Raw genomic sequence first — 8,723 nt, forward strand, 5'->3', positions numbered from 1 at the left:
CTTGCGGACCCCGCAATAGATCTAAATGGAGAACGGCTGTCTGTGAGCCATGAACACAAATTTCTAGGAATCCTTTTAGACAGTAAGCTGACTTTTGTACCACACCTGAAGTATCTGAAATCAAAGTGCCTCAAGACTATGAATCTCCTGGAGCTCTTGTCACGTACAGCTTCGGGAAGTGACAGACGGTGCCTTTTAAAACTTTACAAAAGTCCAATATTAACACGGCTTGACTACGGAGCAATAGTGCACCTAGTGCTTTGAAAATGTTAGGTCCTATTCACCACTTAGTTATCCGCCTTGCTACAGGCGCCTTTAGGACTAGCCCTGTGCAAAGCCTCCCCGTCGAATCAAACGAATGGTCATTGCACTACCGAAGGACATATTTAACTTTCTCCTACGCCCTGAAAGTTAGCTTAGATGTTAAACATCCTTGTCATTCTACTATATGCGACTTGTCCACTGCTAGGCTGTTTCGTAACCGCCCGGCCCCTAGGCCTCCTCTGTCGCTCCGGCTGGAAGCACTGTCAGAAAATACAGGGGTCCCTCTTTTACACAATATCCTAATGTTCCTACGTGGCTTCCACCGCCTTGGGAGTGGCAGACTATCAAATGTGACATTTCATTCTTAGAAATATCCAAACAAGCACCTGAGGCTCTCATACCATCACATTTTCTTGAACTTAAAGAGAAGTACTCCTTTTACGAATATTACACAGATGCTTCGAAGTCTCCTGCTGGTGTTGCTGACGCAACTCTCGGACCCTCATTTTCAACATCTGGGCCACTAAACCCACGCACCAGCACCTTTACGGCAGAAGCATACGCTATACTTTCGGCTATTAAAAACATAAGGCGCAGAAATGTCGCTAAGGCTGTTGTCATTGCAGACTCATTAAGTGTCGTGAGAGCCCTAATTAGCTTACGAAAGCATAAGAATCCCGTTTTGAATGAGCTGTATAGATTGTTGTGCTCCGCATATATGTCCAACCAAACGATTATCCTATGCTGGGTACCTGGCCATAAAGGTATAAAAGGCAACGTAGCTGCTCACGAAAACGCTACGTCAGTGAGTTTTAGTGACACAGATGGAAATATCCCTATTCCTGCCACAGATCTAAAGCCCTTTCTGCGCCGTAAATTGAGGAAACATTGGCAAGCAGAGTGGGATACACAAATATTGAAGAAGTTACACATCATAAAACCAAAACTACGGAATTGGATAAGTGAGAAAACAGCACGCTACAAGGAAGTGCTTCTTTGCAGATTAAAAATGGGACACACTTACAGTACTCACTCCTACCTCTTGACTGGCGGGGATCCTCCTACTTGTAGTAGGTGCAGCGATAGCCTGACAGTCCTTCATGTTATTATCCAGTGCTCTGCAATAGAAAAAGAGAGGAAAAAGTATTTCCCTTCTGCATATCGACAACATATACCACTTCAACCTGGATTTTTTTCTCAGTGATGAAACGCTTTTTAAACTGTAAGTAGTCTTAGATTTCTTAGCCGAAACCGACATTCTGAAAATAATTTGGCCAGGAAATTTTAACACGTGATTACCAGCCCTTGTATTCGAGGGACGTCTTGACGCTTTGTGTAACAGTTGTCTCATTTCGTATGTTTTTTTATCAAAACACAACTGCCATCGCTCACGTCCATAACTAATCAGTGTCATTATTTTACTAGCCATATATTTACGTCATTTACAGCGAAAGTTTTTAGGCCCTTATACAGCCATGTCACACCTACCATAATAAATTCACTGTCCATGCCATTGAGAACAAATCCTTTAAATTACCATTAGTCATGGCGCTCTTTGCTCGTAACTGGCCCTTGCACCATTAAAAACCACATATCATCATCACCACCGGTATCTCAGAAATGTACCTGAATAGTGAGATGAGCTAGAAATCCTTTCAAAATGTACCCCTGGAGAGTCGGCTTGGTCAATGAGTGTGTCTCCTTGTGTATTCACTAATGGTAGAGGATGAGTTTCGCGGCCTTTTATTTTATTTACCGTGGTCCAGGCTTTTCTTTCGCCTGTATAAGAATTAATACTAGAGATGTATTTTTGCTAGCTTTCCCTGTTGGCAAGGCGGCGTGTTCTTCTACCTTCTGATTTTATTTTCTTGAAGCTGATCAAGTTCTCGGTAGTTGGGTAGTCGCGAAGGTGACTCCAAGCCTTATGTTGATTTTTGTGGGCTTCCTTACACTGCTCATTTCACCAAGGAATATGCCGTTTAGAGGGTGATCCATTCGTTTGAGGGATGCACATTGATGCAGCATCAGTTATAAATGCCGTCAAATATGATACTCTATCATCGATTGAGAGAGTACAGATGTCTTCCCAGGTCCAATGTGTCAGCTCTCTGCATCGTTTGCAGTCAGCACAGTCGACCATCCGACGTGGCAGTTGTGGGGAACACTTATTGCCTTTTGCTAATTTTAAGACAATTGGGAAATGGTCACTCCCATATAGATTTTTGATCACGTCCCACTCCAGGTATGGAACTAGTGTACTTAAAGTTATACTTAAGTCAACGAATGAGAACGTTTCGTTTACCATGCTGTAGAATGTGGGTTCTTTCTTGTATAGTAAGCATGCATTGGAGGCTAAAAGGAACTTTTCTAATATATATATATATATAAATGATTTATTTATTTCGAAAATTACATACAAATACGAGCCTGCCCAAGCCAACAATGGGCTTGTGGGGCCCTCTCGTATAAGTGCCCTCTCGTATCACGATGAGAATTTCTCCAGAGGTTGCTATGTCCGTTTAAATCACCTACTACAATGTAAGGTTCCGGGAGTACTGCGATAAAGCTCTGGGATCTGTCGTGGAAAGTTGATGGCATGGAGGGATGTACAGAGAGCTAACTGTTACTAACATATCAAATAGCAAGGATCTGATTGCCACTGCCTCAAGGGCTGTTTGCAGATGTGAATGTTGGCAGGCGATAACTTTATCAACTACAATAGCAACACCGTCTGACGAGGCGAGAGTGTCACTGCAGTCTTTTCGTTAAATGGCATGTTGTTTGAGAAAGTTAGTATGTGAAGGATTGAGGTATGTCTCTTGCACACACAGCACCCTTGGATTAAACTAGCGAAGGAGTTCCTTAATATCATCAAGATTGTGTATTAAACCTCTCACATTCCAATGCATTATCTGTGTGTCCGTATTGGAAGTGTTTTTTAGTGTGTGTCAAGAGATCAATTAGGTTGGTTCGAGAGACCTTTGAAGGCCCCTTAAGGTGGGGTATTTCCTTTTTGTTGGCGCGCTCCAGAGAGCAACGCCGTTCCTTCGGCGTCTGAGACGCCTGAGTAGTCTGTTACAGCCATCGCCTCTTCAGAGGCGCTGGATGACGCCCGTTCAGCGGGCACTCTCGAGAGTTTTTCGGGCCTGTCTGCACGAGCAGTGGCCCTGGCGCCGGCAGGCTCGGAGTTATGCTGGCCCTTCGTGGTAGATGGCGGAAGAGCGTGGCTGCTCCCGCCACGGGGGCTGATGGCGTAACCGCCATCACACTCCGTGTGACTTGCGCGGCCGCCAGAAGATGTGGCGCTGCCAACCGGCGCGTCGCATCACTGTAGGACGGATTCCATTGGTTGTGGACACTAAAACGCTTGCGCGCTTCTGGAAAAGAAATGTTTAGTTTGGCCTTCAGTTCGATTATTTTTCTTTTCTTCCATGACGGGCACGATCGCGAATAGGCGGGGTGGTCTCCCTCAGAGTTAGTGCAGTGGGTTGCGGAAGAACAGTTATCTTATGTGTGGTCATTAGATGCACATTGTGCACAAGTAGCACGCTCTCGGCAGCTCTGAGATCCATGCCCAAAACGCTGACACTTAAAACATCGGTGCGGATTGGGGATGTATGGCCGTACGCGAAGTTTACAATATCCGGTCTCTATCGAATCAGGCAGCTCACTTGTTCCGAACGTTACTATTACATGCTTTGCTGGCATTTTCTTGTCATCACGTCTTCAATTCGGGGGGGGGGGGGATTTGGGATTTTCATTTCGCAGCAGCCGTGCAGACTATAATGCGCCCACGTCTTAACTTAATTAGTTGCACCTTTACAGCGTTTTGGTCTTGCCATCCACCCAACAGTTCGCTTTCAATGAGTTCAAGGAGGTCGTCATCAGAAATAGCACCACGCACAGTGTCCATTGACTGGTGGGGGCCCACAGAGACAGGAATTTCACCAAACGCAACAAGTTTAGTCAGTTTACTGCATAGAAGCTTGTCACACACTTCCAGAAGAAGGTCGCCGATTCCCATCTTAGTTGCTTTGTACCCAGAGCCGATTGCTTCTGTCAGACATTTTGCAACCACAAATAGGGATATTGTACGGACTGTATTGGTTCCATGTTGACTATGTATTACGTGGTATTTGGGAAATATTTCTTTTCGTTTCATCAGAAAGTTGAAGGTTTCATCGGTGCGCCCCCTCCTCAGGGAGCCATCAGGGAGTGTGGGGGAATTTGAAGCCATATGTAGGATTACTGTATCGGCAGGACTGCCCGCCGCCCTCTTCGGAGCCCAGCCTGGGGACGTCACAGGATAAGCAAAATTTTTGTATGCGTTCGCCAGCGGTACGTTCCCAATATAACCTTACATATACCCAAAACTGTATATTGTAACCAACAGTTACAACAGCCGTTTCTGCGAAAGCTGATTTATGTTGGGCGAACCTGTGCCCGTCAACAAAAACCGACTGAGCACTCAACAACAACCAAAACGTCCCTCGAGCTTCGCTCCTTCGAACGTCGTCCTCCTCTTTCTCGCCTGCTGTCACGTGCCAATCGTCCGATTCTCGCGCACGAGCCGCCGGCCTGTCAGCACCGGCCGAGCGTTGCCTTGCGGTGCTTTGCTTGACGCTCGCGGTGTGGCGGCTACGCAGTTGGGATATGTCGGTCGTCTTTGTCTTCTCGCAATGCTGGCGGCATTAGCTCCCTCCGAAGAAGCATCGTCCCGATGCGTAGGAAAGGCCTAGAGAGGCCAGCTGCTTTGGAAGGACAGTGGTCAGAGGATGGCCGGTGCTAGGCTTGATCGTATGCGCAACTTCTGTTAATCAATGTCTTTCGTAGTATGGCTTCATTCGTACTACGTGTACGACCTCTGGGCGAGTCCTGCGGCGTGTGGAGCAGACTTGGCCGTCAGGAGTTCCCTCGTAGTTTAAGGGACTTAACCGGCGAAGTACTTTGTAGGGGCCAAAGTAACGGCGCAGTAACTTCTCCGAAAGACCGGGTGTACGTATAGGCGTCCATACCCACACTTTGTCTCCGGGGTTGTACTGTACCTCTCTTCGCCCTAGGTTGTACCGGTTTGCGTCCACGTGTTGCTGTTGTATGATACGGTGCCTTGCCAACTGCCGTGCTTCTTCTGCCCTTTCTATACACTCGCTAACGTCAGGGTCGTCTTCGGTGCTGTTGTCTACAGGTAACATCGCGTCCAGTGTCGTTGTTACTGTCCGGCCGTAAACAAGTTCAAATGGCGTGAAATGTGTCGTTTCTTGTACTGCAGTATTATACGCAAAGGTGGCATATGGTAGAATACTGTCCCATGTCCGATGCTCGACGTCCACGTACATTGAGAGGATGTCAGCGAGCGTTCTATTGAACCGTTCAGTCAGGCCGTTTGTTTGTGGATGGTACGCTGTGGTTTTTCGATGAGCAGTATGTGTTAGTTGCATAACAGACTGCATCAAACGGGCCACAAAAGCTGTTCCTTTGTGTGTTATGAGTACCTTAGGTGCGCCATGTCGTAATACTATGTGTGTGACAAAAAACTGAGCCACTTCAACGGCGGTTCCTTTTGTAAGAGAACAGGTCTCAGCATACCGGGTCAAATAATCGATTGCTACCACAATCCACCGCTTTCCTGAGGTTGAAACTGGAAATGGTCCAAGTAAATCCACTCCTATTTGTTCAAATGGCGCTGTTGGTGGCTGTATCGGTTGCAGAAAACCTGCTGGTTTGAGTGGCGGTGTTTTGCGTCTTTGACAATCTCGGCATGATTTGACATAGTGCTGCACTGAATTCATCAACTTCGGCCAGTAATATTTCTGGCGGATTCTCGCCAGAGTCCTACTAACGCCTAAGTGGCCAGCTGCAGGGTCATCATGGCAAGCTTCTAAGATTTCAGCTCGCAGCGATGATGGTACGAGAAGTAGAAACGTCTCACCAATGTGCTCGAAGTTTCGTTTGTAGAGGACGTTGTTCCGGAGGACATACGAACACAATCCGCGAACGAAAACTCGAGGCACTTTCACTTGTCGACCCTCCAGGTACTCGATGAGCAGGAGTAATTCCGGATCAATACGCTGATGATGAGCCATGTCCGTCGTGTTCACAGCCCCAAGAAATGGGAAATCTTGCTCGTATTCAGGTGACGTAGTTTCGATTGGTGCGCGTGATAAGCAGTCAGCATCATTGTGCTTGAGACCGGACTTGTAAACGACCGTGATGTCATACTCCTGGAGAAGCAAACTCCATCTAGCGAGTCTTCCAAAAGGGTCCTTGAGGTTGGCCAGCCAGCACAATGAGTGATGGTCGCTTATGGCTCGAAACGGTCTGCCATATAAGTAAGGCCGGAACTTACTGATGGCCCATATAACCACCAGGCATTCCTTTTCTGTAGCTGAGTAATTTGTCTCGGCTTTCGATAAGGTACGGCTTGCGTACGCAATGACTTTTTCTTCTCCATTCTGCCACTGAATAAGTATGGCACCGAGACCAACGTTACTCGCGTCGGTGTGGATGTCCGTTTCGGCATTTTCATCAAAATGGGCAAGTATAGGAGGACTCTGCAAACGCTGTCGTAGTGCAGAGAAGGCGTCTTCTTGTTCTTTCTCCCACGAAAAAGGGACATCTTTTGTCAGTCGCGTGAGTGGTTCGGCAATTTTAGAAAAATTTTCTACGAAACGCCTGTAGTAGGCACACAGTCCCAGGAAACGTCTAATAGCTTTTTTTTCTCTTGGCTTCGGAAACATTTCTACTGCAGTGATCTTCTCAGGATCGGGACGGACGCCTTCAGCACTGACAATGTGTCCGAGGAAGCGGAGCTCGCGAAAGCCGAAGTGGCATTTTTCAGGTTTTATGGTCAATCCCGCCGTGCGAATAGCATCCGGAACTGCTCTCAGTCGCTGCACGTGCTGCTCGAATGTAGTGGAGAAGACCACCACATCATCAAGGTAGACGAGTCATGACTGCCATTTCAGTCCGGAGAGAACAGTGTCCATCATCCGTTGGAATGTGGCTGGCGCAGAACACAGACCTAATGGAAGCACCTTAAACTCGCATAAACCATCCGGTGTCACAAATGCCGTTTTTTCGCGATCTCGCTCGTCCACTTCTATCTGCCAGTATCCGCTTTTGAGATCCAGAGAAGAGAAGAAGTAAGCATTGCGTAGTTTGTCCAAGGTGTCGTCGATGCGGGGGAGTGGATAAACATCCCGCTTCGTGACGAGGTTGAGTTTCCTGTAGTCAACACAAAATCGTAGGGTGTTATCCTTCTTTTTGACTAGGACTACCGGAGATGCCCATGGACTATTGGACGGTTGTATTACATCGTCCTTGAGCATTTCCTGTACTTGACTTCTTATCGCTTCTCTTTCCTTTGGAGCTACTCGGTACGGGTGTTGGCGAACTGGTCTTGCAGGTTCTTCGACCACAATCCGGTGTTTTGCGACGGGAGTACGACGGACTTTCGATGAAGTCGAAAAGCATTCCGCAAACTCTGTGACCAAGTTCACAATCTCATCTCTTTGTAGTGATGACAGCTCTCGGTCAATGTCGATAGAGGTAAGGACACTGTCTAAGGTGGCAGAAGCTGGTGATGCTGCATCGAGGATTGACACATCTGCAAATTGTGCATAGTCATGAAGAGACGCTATGGCTGTTCCCTTCGCCACTTGTTGTGGCTCATTGCCAAAGTTAGTCAAAAGGACGTCCGCATATTTGTTACGCAGGTGAACTAGGCCTCTTGCCACGCATATTTGCTTTTCCAGTAGCAGCCCGATATTTCCGTCGGCAAGTCCCTCATAGTCACGAAATATGTCACTCCTTACAACGACAGTCATACTGCACCGTGCCGGCACCGTCACGTCTTCATCCACAATACGGAGAGAGGAAATATGTGGCTCTTCTGTATCAGAAATGGTAACAGCATGTTCTGTGGAAAACAACACGCGTGATTCTTGCAAGTCGATAATTGCGCCATTCGTTAGCAAAAAGTCCATGCCCAGTATCAGATCACGGGAACACTCAGGGAGAACAATAAAGCTGCTGACGTATGTAAAGCCTCTAATTCCGATTCTTGCTGTGCACATTCCTACGGGGTCGACTAAGTGTCCCCCCGCTGTACGTATTGGAGATCCGGTCCAATGGGTCAATACCTTTTTCAATTTTCTGGTGAGTACACTATTAATAACTGAATAGTCCGCACCAGTGTCTATCAATGCAGTCACTTCGAAGTCGTCGATGATGACGCGCAACTCGGAAGTAACGGTGTCATCACTGCACTTGTCCGTCGTTTCGTCACTGCCGTCGTCTTGTCGGATTGGCGATGGTGGGCCTTCGGTGTTCCGGGCGTCAGCGGCCTTGCCTCCACAGGTCGCTGGCTCTAGTTTTCCCGTCGCGGACTTTGGGAGCGTCGCCTCGGTGAAATGGAAGCGGGACGCGGACTGGGCGACCTATAACGCATAGGCGCTGCT

The sequence above is a fragment of the Dermacentor albipictus genome, chromosome 9, assembly GCF_038994185.2.
Source record: "Dermacentor albipictus isolate Rhodes 1998 colony chromosome 9, USDA_Dalb.pri_finalv2, whole genome shotgun sequence".
Classification (NCBI taxonomy): domain Eukaryota; kingdom Metazoa; phylum Arthropoda; class Arachnida; order Ixodida; family Ixodidae; genus Dermacentor; species Dermacentor albipictus.